This window comes from Rhineura floridana, chromosome 2 (genome assembly GCF_030035675.1).
Source record: "Rhineura floridana isolate rRhiFlo1 chromosome 2, rRhiFlo1.hap2, whole genome shotgun sequence".
NCBI lineage: Eukaryota > Metazoa > Chordata > Lepidosauria > Squamata > Rhineuridae > Rhineura > Rhineura floridana.
Genome location: NC_084481.1, coordinates 80176322 through 80190747, shown reverse-complemented (window position 1 = coordinate 80190747; position 14426 = coordinate 80176322). Strand labels below are relative to the sequence as shown.

General features: G+C 40.6%; 1 protein-coding gene across 6 annotated transcripts in view; it reads right to left on the bottom strand.

Moving 5' to 3' along the window:
• The window catches only part of LOC133376611 (ropporin-1), a 63273-nt gene extending 56817 nt beyond the window's left edge, over positions 1-6456 (bottom strand). For 2 of the 6 annotated variants that reach the window (XM_061609063.1, XM_061609065.1), the window contains exons 1-2: positions 6181-6456; positions 4120-4493 (exon numbers count right to left, since the gene is read on the bottom strand). The gene's annotated coding sequence lies outside the window, so the exon portion shown is untranslated. Of the gene's footprint in view, positions 1-4119; positions 4494-5079; positions 5165-6117 lie in introns of those variants that run through there. The other 4 variants (XM_061609064.1, XM_061609066.1, XM_061609069.1 and 1 more) reach the window with 4 other exon arrangements.
• Between the last annotated feature and the right edge of the window lie 7970 nt (positions 6457-14426).

Sequence of the window (14426 nt, the reverse complement as noted above, 5' to 3'; positions counted from 1 at the left end):
TTCCAAACAACCACAATTGCAGATCTCACCCTGAGCAGCTGCCCAGTTTGCAGGCTGGCTAAAAATTCACCGCTGTTGCTGCTTCTGCGCAAATGCACTTATTTGCATCTGCGTAGTAGAAATTGCAGGGGGCCCCCCCCAACACCACACCATTGCTCTGATAGGTTCCTTTTCCCCGGGCTTTCCCCGGACATTCGCGCACATGCGCAACAGTGGAAATGCGTGATTGGCTGAGAATGAGGGAAGGGATATGGGGAACCGCCCATCAAACGCCCACAGCTGTAAAGTCCGCAGTATTGCATCTGAGCGCCTGAAGGTACAGCGGATGATTACTGGTTTAAAAAAGCAAATCGCATGATTTGTGGTATTGCAGGAGCGGATTTAACCACGCAAAAATGCCCAAAAGCGTGAGTCATATGAATGACTGAAAAATAATGAAAACACAGAGCAATCATGTCACACATTTTACAGTCGTCTGGATGAGCCCTGAGACCCACTGCAACTATCTGACACAAAGTCTCAAATAGCTGCAGCAGAATCCTTCTCTAAAGGGAACTGCTCACCTGAGAGACAGGTGACGGATCCCAGGTTGGTGGAAGAAAGATGACATGTGATGGGTAGCTGGAGGGGGATATTCTCAGGTTTTGGATGAAGGGATAAAAGGAGAAAGGGCCAGGAGCCATGGGCCAAACCCTGGATGTGAAGGAGAAATCCTAGGGATACTTGCTGTATCAGGCTATAGGATGGGTGCGTATGAAGAGAGAAGTGAGGGCTGTATGAACTACGCTATCTGTGTGGTTGGGTGTGCAGAGGCCAGAAACAGTTATTTTGCCTGTCGGAAGAGTGTTCTTCTCTTTCCTGGCCAGCCCCACCTTGTATGGAGAAGACATCACCTTGGATAAGCTAGCTTAATCAAGTTGGAGCTGTTAGGAAAAGTAGGATGCTGAGATGTTGGAAGTACAATAGCAGAAATTATTCAGTGTGTGACTTAAGGGTTAATTCTGTTATTAGTAAGTCAGCTAACTAAGAGGTTGCAGGGATTGCTTAGCAACCAGGCAGAGTAGCATGATCTTCAATAAGATAGAATGGTGCTCCGATTGGTTGTATAGTTCTAAGGATGTTTTCCTCTGTGTGTTTAGCTATATGTTTTCCTGCTATGTACAAGGCCTGACCTAATAAAGACAAAACTGCTTTGTTCCTTTCTCAAATTATACACTGTTTTTGTTCAGTTTGTTTGGTAAAACATTATCAGGACTTTTCTCTCTGGACTCCATCTGCATTAGCAAGTGATTTTGCTAACATGAGATACCTGACAAATCCCCAAGGCTAGGGCCACAAGGAATTCCCCTTCGGGGCTGACTTTTTATAAGGAATAAGTCTCGCAGCCAGCATTGAAGCTACACCGGTCCTTACCCTGAATTCGGAAAGGAGGCTCCAAAAGAGCTGTGAGGTAACAGCTCTGGTTGGACAGTGAGGAAGAAAGGCAACCTTGATGTGTTTGATATTAAACCAGACTTTGTGCTCATCAAGCATTGGTCCTCTGTGGCCAGTCTGCGTCTGTGTTAGAATTGCTTTTAATATGTTTTCTTTAATAATATGTTTTTAACCCTTTTTTAAAAGATGTTTTTAAAGCTTTTTTAAAAAATGTTTTTAGTTGTTTTGTTTTAATGTATTTTAAGGTATTTTTATGATGTTTTAAAGTGTTTTTAGCATTTCTGTTTGCCGCCCTGGGCTCCTGCTGGGAGGAAGGGCAGGATATAAATAAAATAATAAAATAAATAAAATAATAAATTTATGGATGAGTACTGTGGATTTTACATCAGCATTTCCATATTCTTTACATCTAGCACAATACAGGATTTCTGTGTTTGATCCTTAAGAAAAAATGTGTTCTTTAAGACCGTATTCCTGTCCTTAAATCCTTTCAACTTGCTTCGTTATTCTACATGTGGGGAAAAACACATGTATTCCCCCCAACAACCCTAGTAACTGTAGTGTGTATAGGGGGCTGGGCACTGTAGCTGTCTGAGGAGTAACCTACAGTTCTTAGGATTCTTCAGGGGAAGCCATGTGCTTTAAATATATGGTGTGAATGTGACCTGGCTCTCTGTGCTAATGTCCTATTCTGCATAAATTGCTTCTCAAGATATACCACTTCATTCTCTGTGTCTTAAAGGGAACTTTCCAGTTTTCTCCTGTGGTATGGCTTTAAATGCCAACATGATAAGCTGCAAAAGCTGATAAAGCTACCCTTCTCTATTTTCTTCTCCTTAAGCATTCTCTTTTTACAGTCTCACTCCTTAAAATGTAGGCACCTGGCCCTTTGGTTACCCAAAAGAAATCCTATAGTGAGTGACCCCAGTAGCAATTAATTCAGCAATTTTCTTCTGAAGATTTTATCCTAGTTTGCTAAGGTATCCAAGGAAGAGTCTCTATAGCTGTTTAGCCTAAACAGAATCATACTCACATCACTGATGTCTGTAAAAAGGTTCTCAAAAGGATTACCCCCACCCCCAATGTCAGGGTTTTCAATTTCCATAGAAAAAATCAAACAGGCAGGTAGAGATTTCAATTTAATACAGAAAACTGTATGATTTCAGTTCAGAAGACTGAACTTGAAGGATGAATATGAGCAAATATTAGCCATTTCTGAAAGATACATATTCCATGATAATCACACAAATACTTTTCCAAGTTACACAACTTTTTTTATCTGTAGATAACAAAAGGTGCAACAGTTCACTAGAGTTTGCAACAATTCTTTGCAGATCCAGTGACTTAAGAGCCTAAGAATCATTAAGCTTGTTTTCACTGACCTGAAGTCACATGCAGGCTATGTAACCTATGGTTATATAAGCAATAGTGCAACTCTTACTGCAACATATATCAGTCTGATATTAAATGTAGATCTATACACAACATAGCACAAATTCATTGCTAAGGTGAAACTAGACAATCCCCAACTGGTAGCTTTTACTGTCCACAAACTCTTAAAATATATTTCCCTGGAGGAAATGCACTAAAATCTAACTCTTCATATGCTTGCTGGTTACCTCAATATAACCTTCAGGAGCATTGAAGGAAGAACAGCACGCAGCATGATCAGAGAAACAAATGGTCCACAGAACTGGTTCTTAAATTGTGTACATAAGTAATGAGAGTCTCTGTGATGAAAATGCCATCCAACACCTCTGCCTAGAAAAGATTGGGAAGTCCATGTACATTCCTATTCACCATGTGCTAATGGAGAATATTATTTAAAAGGTTCATAACAATGAAGGTGAAAGATGTCCCAGGAACAGAAGTACAAATACTAACAGAATTCAGTAGATCTTTGCCGGTTTAGAATCTGATCCTCTTTTACAAAGCAATTGGCCCACTGAATGGATGTCAGCACTACTTGTTTTGGTGTCAGTAAACTTAAGCAAGGAAGCATTCTCAAAGAAGGGACCACACCAAATACCCAGAAGAATACAGCAAGCAAACCCAATAATGTGCTGCAGTTATTTAATAATTATTCTCCTTATCACTGGAGAATGCATGCATTTTCCTTCTGCTGACAAATTATTGCCTCTCACTTTTATGAATTCAATAAATAGTAATGCATATTTACACTAGAGGGAGCAGTAGCACCATTGCTTACTTATTGCCGCTTAGCTACCAGTCAGTTGCATGGCAACCTTGCAAAGTGGGGAATATATAAAGGAACAATCCAGATTAAATGGTTTGGTCTTTTATGTTGTAAAGTTGCCCTAATGATTTATGTTAACTATTAATAGAATATATTATTGAATACAAAGCTGATTGTGCTGTGTATGGAGTACAGTACTGGCAAACACCGCTGGATTGGCTGTATAGAAGATCCCCCGCACCCCAAGAATTTCTACAAGGGTATTTTGGGGTTTTTCCCCCTGGAATGACTGCGATGTGGTTCAGGGAACCTATCTTTACTGGCAAAGATCTTTAAAGACTGAAGTCAAAGAAAATATCAGAAAATGGGTAAGTCAACTTGATATTTATTTGGGAGGGGGAACAAAACTCCTGCATCATCTTCCTTAAGGATGCAATCCTAACCCAATTTACCTAACAGTAAGACCCACATAATTCAACAAGACTTACTTCTGAGTGGAAAAGATTAGAATTGTACTGTGAGATCATTTCTTTTGTGTAACATCTGTGCTTCATCTTGAAAGTTTCCTCATATAGAGTGACCAGTCCAGAGAAGGATTTGGCTACTGCATCTTTCATAGTTATATAGAAGCAGGAGTCTTGGAAGGTGCCACTTGTCATGCAGAGGTGCGGAAAGCCACAGCTGCTGATGCTCCTTTTGTTGCTGGACTATTAAGGTATAGGAGCACCTCATTCTCCTCCTTTTCATCTGATCATCCTGTCTTCAATTCACTGCCCAATAGTCACAGGTTCCTGAAGTCTGTCTCTCTGTTAGAATCTTAAAACTTCAGCCATCATTATTAATTTCAGGATATGCTTGAAACCTGTTGTAAAGGATAATGTTTAAGAATATCCTGACAGCAATGAAGTCTAGTAACTTTTTAAAAAAATAAAAAATTAGCCTGAGGGACAGACTTTGAGGGTCTGCTTCAAAGGAACATAAGAAGCTGTTTTATATACCACCAGGTCAGATTATTTGTTAATCCCTAGACCAGTTTTGTCTACTGCAGTCGCAGCAGTTCTCCACGGTCTCGGGTGGAGACCTTTCACATCATCTGCTATCTGGTTCTTTTTTAACTAAAGGAATTGCCAGGGATTGAACCTGGAACCTTCTATAGGCGAAGCATGTACTTGGTGACTGAGCTACAGCCCCTCCATCCACTGGGCAGTGAGTTGATAAGATGATAAAGTGACCAAATGATCCTTTAAAATTCTAACAGTGCAATCCTATTTGTGTCTACTCAAAAGTAACCCCATTAAACTTAGTGAGATTTTCTCCCATGTAAGGCTGTGCAGGATTGCAGCCAAAATAAGAAGCAAAGAACCCAACATTATGTGGGCATACATTTTCAACCCAGTAAAATATGCACTTAAAGCAACTTTTTTTGTTTTTGTAGCATTTGCTCTTACATAGGCAACATTTTCAGTAGCATACATTCACATTCAGCAAACTGATAAACATCTATGCATTATTGTAAGAATTGCTTAGGCAGGTGTTTCATTGGAAGTTGCATGATGGCATCATAGAAATAAAGTGTTACATCAGGCAGTTTTAGCCCTAGTATCCATCTGGGCCTTCCTAATTTAATCAAGTGACATAAAAATATATTAAACTAGCCTAGCTCTCCACCTTGTGGTATTGCCCTATTTCTGAGTGCTGAGTAGGCTATTCATCTTTGTTCTTGTTCTAATACGGTGGTTCTCAACCTTTATGATTACAGTACCTCCTTTATAACCGCAAAAATTTTCATGACCCCCACATGCTAATTGTTTTAATTTTAGTCTGTTAATTGGGAAAAAAACATAATGAAGTGTTAAATAATGCCGCTTTTTATTCATCACAAAAACAAATATGATAATGATGTTTATTATCTGCCCTTCATCAGAAGATCCCAGGGCAGGTTACAGCAATATAAACAACATCTAGCAAATTTTGGAGGAAATGAAAGAAAGGAGATAAAAGTAAACCACCCAGAGTAGTAAACAGAGTCTGGTTGATGCCAGGGCATTTGGACTTTGGTTTTAAGTATTCCATCTGTATATGATGCCTCCTTTTCAGCGCTTGGCTGAGGAAGCTCCATATGATGATAATAATAATGTCTAACAGACAGAATGTTAACAGGTGAAGTTTCCCCCATAATTATATTTCCATACTAGAAAAGGCTTAATTTAATTTCTGTTTAATTTCCGCCTGCCACACGGCTTTTAAAGGCACAAGAGCCCTACTCTCCCCCAATGCCAACCCTAAAACATGCAAAGAACTCAGGTTAAGAGTAAAAACAACAAAATTTGGGCAATTTAACATATTTTAAAATATCTTAAAATGAACATATACAGCTATAATAAAACACACTCAAGGCCTTGATAAACAGCAACAAAAATACACTTAGCATGTGCAATCTGACATTTTTAAAACTTACTTTACTCATATTTTTTTTGATTACTTACTGCCTTGGGTCAGCCTAACCTACTTCATATGGCTGTTGCTCCATTGAATTTTATAGGACTTACTTCTGAGTAGACCTGGTTAGAACTGCAGCCTGTCCTTGTATTATAGACATACATTTTCTTCCTTTAACCAGAATGATGCAGCTGTGTACTATAAAGCCCCATGTCCCCCACCCCCCAAAAAGTACAGCCTCAAAACTTCAACAGAATCTTAGTCTGGTCTGATTACTGCAATTTGATTATCTGGGAGTAAGCCCCATTAAATATGAAGAGACTTCCTTCTGAGTAGACATGAATACATTGTACTATAAAGTTAAATATACAATGAATTTTTAATGAGTGCTCAGGTGTGCATTGGGGGGGGGATGCTCTGGGACTCTGTCCCATTATTTTATTGGCAGGCAGCCCCCCTCTTGGGGTCCCTCTGTATTTACAGCTAGAGCCAATCAGCTCAATCAATCTTCCCTCACTGCTGCTGACAAAAGAGAGGGGGGAGGGGCTGGAGCTGAAATAAGCCCAGCTGGCCCCTTCTCTTGATGCACTCGCTCCTGGGCTGTGCTGCTCAGCTCTGTGTGGTGGGAACTGACTGGGCTGGCTAGAAGGAAGGAAGGGAAGCCAGAAGTAGCTGTGTGCACAGTTGGGGTGCACAGACCAGCCATTATTTATTTTTTTTAATTAATAAATAATTTTCTTGCCTCATTGTGACCCCCAGGTAGGGAGCCACTGTTCTAATTGTAAGATTGCCAGATTCAAACCTGATGAACATTCTTATAACTTTAAATCCCCACCCAGGCAGCCATAACGTCTACTGCCAGTTCCCTTCCTAGATCAGTCAATTATCCTCCCCCACTTGCTTTGCAGCACACCTAGAGTCACTTCAGATGAGGAGGGGATCAAGATGACAGGACTAATGAAGGACTAGGGTGCAAGAAGTAATTTAAAAGTAAATGAACGTTATCTTGGATGTAGCCTGGCAGCTCTACCTAACTGAAAGCACCTGTTTTGAGAGAATATGGCAATATAATTCAAATTGTGTATTTGGTAGGGAGCATTTAATATGGTAAATTCTTCTTTTGCACAAAAAGGTATTTTTGACCCCAAGCCACTCTCCTGTTATGTCACTTCCTTGGAAGCCACCATTCAGATTAACAAATTTGGCAATCATTTTATAATATCCTCATGCTTATGATGTTCAGCGACAGACAGCAGCTGAAGAACTCTTATCCAATGAACATGTTCCTGGACATGTTCAGCCAGATTTCTGCTGTTATTTCAGATTTGTTGTCAAGTCATTGCAGCCAAAGGCCAGTTTCCAAATTCTTAGGTATACCCTGTGAAGCTCCCAGGAGGTTTGGATTCTGCTGGAAGGGATTCTTCATTTGCAAAGCAATGAACTAATTGGCTCTAGTTCCTGAAGTGGCAATCCCTGACCAGAGCTGATGAACTTATGGTTACTGCCTTTTTCCTGAATGAGTTTTATTCCTTTAACAGATAGATCACACAGGCAGAAATTCAACTAATTCTGTTTCCCCCCAGCATGAGTGCATTGCAATAATCTAAATAAGAGGTACCAAACCAAATATGGCTATGCCAGATCTAAGAGGAAGGACCAGTTCAGGTTTTCAAAAGATAATAATTGTTAGAGTGGATAGCAACTTTTACCTCTGGGTTAAAACAGAAAGGGGTGTAAAAACTTGACTACAACTTTTAGAGTTTTACAAAATCTCCATGCTTGGACAGAGTGGAACAAGAACAAAGCTTTTGGTATTGTGATGTGTTTTGAAACTGAAATGAATGTCTCTTTGTCTTTTTCCTCACTGAAAGCTCTGTGAATCAGCAAAGCGTGCATCCTCCTTCAGCAACTATATTGGTCCTATTTATATAATCACCTGCTTTATATATCCTACCCTTTAGAATAGTCACAGTAACTATGGACTACTGATTTTAGAAGTAGTTGTTTGCTGCTGTGCAAGTAAAACAAAATAAGCACCCTTTTCTAAAGAAAACTTCTAAAAAATAAAGTTTAAAGGGAGGCATCAGAATTGATAACAGAAATCAGTGGAACCCCTTCATTAATCTCGGCATTGAAAAGTTTCCATCAAGTCTCTGGAGTAGATTCTAGTATCTGGATTTATGCTGCACCAAATCTCCAGAGTGGATTGTGGGTCTGGCATGAATTCCACATTTCTCTCTATACATCTGCAAAGAGACCTAGTGTGGCTTAGAAACATGGAATCTACCTTAAACTGAGACAGGCTGTTGGTCTGTCTAACTTAGTATTATCTAAAGCAGGGACAGTCATGTGATGCCCTCCAGAGGTTGTGGATTACAATTCCAATCATCCCTGACCATTGGCTATTCTAGCTGAGGGCTAATGGGAGTTGTAGCCCAACATGAAGGGCACCACATTGGCTATCCCTGATCTAAACTAACTAGCAGTGGCTCTCCAGGGTTTCAAACAGGGGTATTTCCTAAAAGATACCTGAAAACAGTAAGGATTGAAACTGGAATCTTATGCAAGCAAAGCATGTGCTCTGAGTGTGATAAAGATATGATCTCTCACTGCATTGAGTGCCTTGAAGCATGAGAAATTGATATAATATGGTTTGGGAACATCTCTGGACTGTGCTGGGTTACTTTCTCTACAACTTGGGGAGGAATAAGTGGCAATGTTCACACATCATGGTACGCAATAGTTAATGGTTTATCATGAATGTGCAGATAAGCACCTGCTTTGCTCCTTCCCTAGCATGAGCAGAAGCAACAAACCACAATTCCTAGTTTAACAATATGTTCAAACCAGGGACTATGTGTTTGTTTTGCTCCAAACAAACTATGATGTTCAGCAAAGGTTTGCGCTTAGTTTACTGTTTGTGGTTTGTTTGAGCAGTCCCTAGTTTGGAAGTAATATTAATCCAGAAATCATGGTTTGTTGCTCCTGTTCACACTAGGGGTTGAACAAAGCTGGTGTGACCTCTGCATACACAGTCAAGCATTCACTTTGGTTTACTGCGATATGCAAACCGGATCACTGTTTCACGTTGCTCATTCCAGACAAGTGAGGGACGGCATAGCATAACCGTTATGACTATGGCATGGTATCTGACACTGCAAGGGGCCAGTGAAAATACCAACTCCCTCCCTTGTCATTTTGTAAGCCTCTGATTGTTTTTCAAACATGCCTGATGCTTGCTGCAATGTGTTGGTTCTGTTTCTCAAAGCCTTCTCCAGCAAGAACATGGCATTCTAAGCCAGGGTAGAATGGAATTTGGTGGCGCATCTAGCTGAGAATGTATATAGAAGGCAAGAGAAATAATGGGGTGGGGCTAGTGTGTATACAAAGCTTTAGCTGTGCTAATACAAGTAAAAACACCTTTGACTGTGGTTAACGCATGTAAGTGTAACCTACAGAGGGGAGGTAACCTTAGTTTGTTCCAGTTTTAATAGACATCTATCTAATTCACACTTCCTGAAACAATACACACACTTAAATGCAGTTATCCTTTGAAATTAACTCTTCTCCAAATTTTATGATGCAATTCTCCAGCTGAAAAATATGTGCAAAAATGTATATGTTAGAGGAAAGTGTGCATAAAAGGAAATGTTAGTGAAAATAACATACAAAAATGTATTGCAAAACTGTATATTAAGCAAAATTTCATACAAAAATGCCTTTATTAGGAGAAATACACACAAAATTGCTGATGATATTTTTGTGAGGACTTTTTTTTAATACACAGACAGATGCCAGAAATATGGCAAACTGAATTGAAGAATGGAAAAATTAGAAACAGAAACCAAAACTGACAGATTCATCCATCACTAGTGTAACCCTGTAAATTATAGCCCCCTGAGTGGTACCAACAACAACTGTATTTTTTTTATTTTTATGACTCTTGAGAAGCTGCTGTAGGGAACAGAAGGTTTCTTTCTGAGGCTTTTTTGTGTGAGTGAAGAGATTCTGGGGAAGGGGTCTAAGCTTTTTGAGATAAAGGAGACTACGAGAGAGGTACTAAAAAAAGAACTATCCAGAGACGACAGTGGAGAAGGGAAGAACAGCCACCTGCTCTCACAGAACATTCATCCAGTAACACAGCCAGGGAGTGCCAGAGACAGAGGCCTACCAGCTGCATGCTAGCATAGGGCTCAAGTAGCAAGAGTCACGGCTGACAGACTAATTGCTCACTGATCTATGAATCACTGATTTATTGGAGCCCATCCCCTTCTATATTTGTTGAATATAGAGAATAACCTTAATTGACATGTTTATCTGAATTATTCCTCTTGCTTTCTCTTTTTCTTTTCTGCCGCTCTTTCTTAAATAAATTTTATTTAATGGTGGTGTCCATTTCATTATGTTTTTTTACTGGTCTTTTAACAAAAGGGAAATATGGGAGCAAGTGAACTGGAGACACTATTGGGGGGGGGTCCCCCGCATCCATACCACTAATAATTTGAACTCACGTGTGATAGCTCCCTGCCATCACAACAAGGGTGTGCTTGTGGGGAAAGTGGAGTTACTCAAAGGAAGACAGGGCTTTTGTACCCCTGCCTTGAGGACAAGTCCTACGTGTTGGGAGAGAAAGGTGGGATAAAGTATATTAATTCACTAATAGGCAAAACACCTTGCGGGTTAAGAATGTACCTATAGCCAACAGATATTTCTATCCAGCTTTAAAAAGCAGGGAAATTGGGCAGCTATAGTGAATGCACCAGGGGAGCAGGAGACCTGACCTCCTCTCTGAGATATTGTACTGCCCTACAAATTTGTCAAAATGCAAACACAATTTAGGTTGGTCTTTCATAGTCCAGTTCTGTGTAGCTTGAAAAAATTTGGTAACATGTGCTTCTGATCATATAGTGAGTGGTGGTAACACCTGTCATCTCCAAAGATGGAGAATTACATTATTTCTTTTGTTTGTTGGTGGTGTTCTTACTTTTCTTCTTTCCTGTGTTACTACTATTTCTACAGAGAATCTAACCTAGAAAATTATATTTCTCTCATTCATCCTAGAAATCTCTGTCAAACTTATTTTTTATTAATTTCAAAGCCTTTTTATTGATCGATGTCATAAGATGGTGAAGACAGCCTTTTTGGTTTCAAACTGGAAGTTATGATCTATTTCTATTTTGGGTGCATTAACAGTTGAATCTGAAACTGCAGTTTGATGTAAAATCAGATGGATTACAATATGTTGCAACTGAAGCAATGACTCTAGCTGTTGGAAAAAGAAACTTGGCCTGCTCTAGATGCATGTTTTCAGCCTGCTGTTTTTACACTACTCCACTTAAGGAAAGGTGGGCATGGTCAATTAGAAACAGAACACACCTAGAATGTTGCTAGAATATATTTCACCTCCTACTGTTTTATCTTGTGCAAACTGAGACACTCCACATGTCCATTGGAAACTATTTTGCACAACAGTCAGTGCCATTAGTCCACAATTGTTTTTGGAGCTTATATTAGTGTTGCAAAGTGTTGCTGTAGTTCACATATTCACAGAAACAGAAGCAAAAGAGAATGATTTACTACAGGAAACTTCACTAAAATTGCAAAGTAGATCAAACATATTTAAAGTGACTATCTGAACTATATAAACTGTTATAATATTGTTGCTTCCTCCCTGCTAAAATAAGATCAGCGCAGCACATGTCTTGTTTCTATTATTTGGGCTGACTGCAGGTGTTACCACCACTCACCATATGCTCAGAGGCACATATTACCAAATTCTTCCAAGGCTACCCAGGAAGTGGATTGGACTGTGAAAGACCAACCCAAATTGTGTTTGCATTTTGACAAATTTGTAGGGCAAGACAATATCTCAGAGAGGAGGTCAGGACTCCTACTCCCCTAGTGTATTCACTATAGCTGCCCAATTTCCCTGTTTTAAAAGTTTGATAGAAATATCTGTTGGCTATAGCTACATTCTTAAACTGGAAGGTTTTTTGCCTATTAGTGAATTTCCCTGCTTTTTAGTCCAGGAGGTAAGAAATGGGATCCTGTGCAAGTTTGTTGAGAATGGATTGATCATTTACATGCTTATTGAGTTCAGTGGGATTTACTCCCCTGCAATCATGCTTAGGATAGCAATGGAAGAAGGGGAATGGGAGCAGGTAGGAAGGAGAGGAGGAGGGTAGTTTTGATCATTTGCATATTTATTGAATTCAGTGGGACTTACTCCTGTGCAATCATGCTTAGGATAGGTAAAACTGACCATTGGGAGGGAGGCCTGGAGTGGGCAGGGGAGGAGGAAGAAGGAAGAGGGGAAGGAGAGGAAAGGCAGGTCTGATCATTTGCATGCTTATGGAGTTCAATTGGATTTACTCCTGTGCAATCATGGCTAGGATAGGTAAAACGGACCATGGGGGGGAGGGGAGGAGAGAATAGAGGGAAGGAAGAAGGGGAGAGGGGAGCAGAAGGAGTGGGAGGGGGAAGGAGGGAGGGGAAGGAAGGAAAGGGAAGAGGTGAAGGAAGGGGGAGGGAAGGGGCAAAAGGGAGGTGATGGGAGGTAAAATTTGCATACTTATTGAGTTCAGTGGGGTTCACTCCCATGCAGTCATGCTTAAAAAGGAAATGGACTGCCTTCAACTCGATCCCAACTTATGGTGACCCTATGAATAGGGTTTTCATGGTAAGCAGTATTCAGAGGTGGTTTACCATTGCCTTCCTCTGAGGCTGAGAGGCAGCGACTGGCCCAAGGTCACCCAGTGAGCTTCATGGCTGTGTGGGGATTTGAACCCTGGTCTCCCAGGTCATAGTCCTAGGATATTTATTTATTTATTTATTTAATTACATTTTTAGACCGCCCTATAGCAGAAAGCTCCCAGGGCGGTGCACAACAAACAAAATCACAATTAAAATATGAGCAAGTGTGAAAAAATATAATACAATTATAAAAACATTAAACATGATAAAAATCTGAAATAGAGTTGCCATTGAGTTCACAAATTAAGATCCATATTAGGTTTAAAATATTAAATTTAAAATGTTTTAAATGCCTGGGCGAAAAGGTAGGTTTTTACCTGGCGCCGAAAAGATAACAGAGAAGGCGCCAGGCGTATCTCGTCTGGGAGGGCATTCCATAGTTCGGGGGCCACCACCGAGAAGGCCGTAGATCTACTTGTTGATCTCCGGGCCTCTTTATGAGTTGGGACCCGGAGAAGGGCCTTCAACGTCGAGCGTAGTGAACGGGTAGGTACATAGCGAGAGAGGCGTTCCACCAGGTATTGCGGTCCGATGCCGTTTAGGGCTTTATAGGTAAGAACCAACACTTTGAATCTGGCCCGGAAACATATCGGTAAATAGGTAAAACTGGCCATGGGGGAGGGGGGAGGAGGGGATTGGAAGGGGATGGGGGAGGGGAAGGGAGCAGTAAAGGAAGGAAGAGGAAAAGGGCAAGAGGGAAGGGAGGGTAGATTTGATCATTTGCATGCTTTTTGAGTTCAGTGGGATTTATTCCTGTGCAATCATGCTTAGGATAGGTGAAACAGATCTGGGGGAGGGGAGGGGAGGATATTGGGTGGGTGGGCACTGGGCAGAGGGAAAGCCCCTTTCCAAAAGGAAAACATTGTGAACAGTATCATTCTTTTTCAGGCTTTCCCCTGCGTTTTTATTCTACAGCAGGCACATGTAGCCTCCCACCCAAATTTAAACCAAAGCTGTCCCTGGCCACATCCACACCAGAATGTTATTTCATAGCAGTCATGGCTTCTCCCAATGAATTCTGGGAAGTGTAGTTAGTGAAAGGTACTTGAGAGTTGCTCGGATATGCCCTGTTCCTCTCACAGAGCTTCAATCAGAGTGGCTGACTGTTAAACCACTCTAGCCACTGGAGATCTGTCAGTGGAATTGGAGTCTCCTCTCAGCACCCTTCACAAACTGCACTTCCCAGGATTCCCTAGGGGAAGCCATGACTGTCTCAGGTGAAATCAAAGTCTGGTGTGGGTGTGGCCGACTGATTAGCCAAGTCCAGCGGCTGGGAGCCTGTCTTTTAGAAGACTGACAGTTGGTTATTACTGAGCATGCCGGACACTATCATTCAGTTCAAGCCAAAATTTCTCAAATTAATTAAAAATCAACCAGGCATTTTTTTAACTTTTAAACTGCAGATAATGAAGATGAGCATATGGGGCAAGTTCAGTAATAGGATTACAGGTACTCTGTGAACATTGCTGATTCTTAATTAATTTCAACAGATTAGGAGAATACTGAGAGAAAAAAAGTCCAACAGGGGTCTGGTTTTTCTCTCTCTTTTTACACGTTGAACTCTAGATTCTCTCTGACTGTTTTGTGTATTGCCATGAAAATT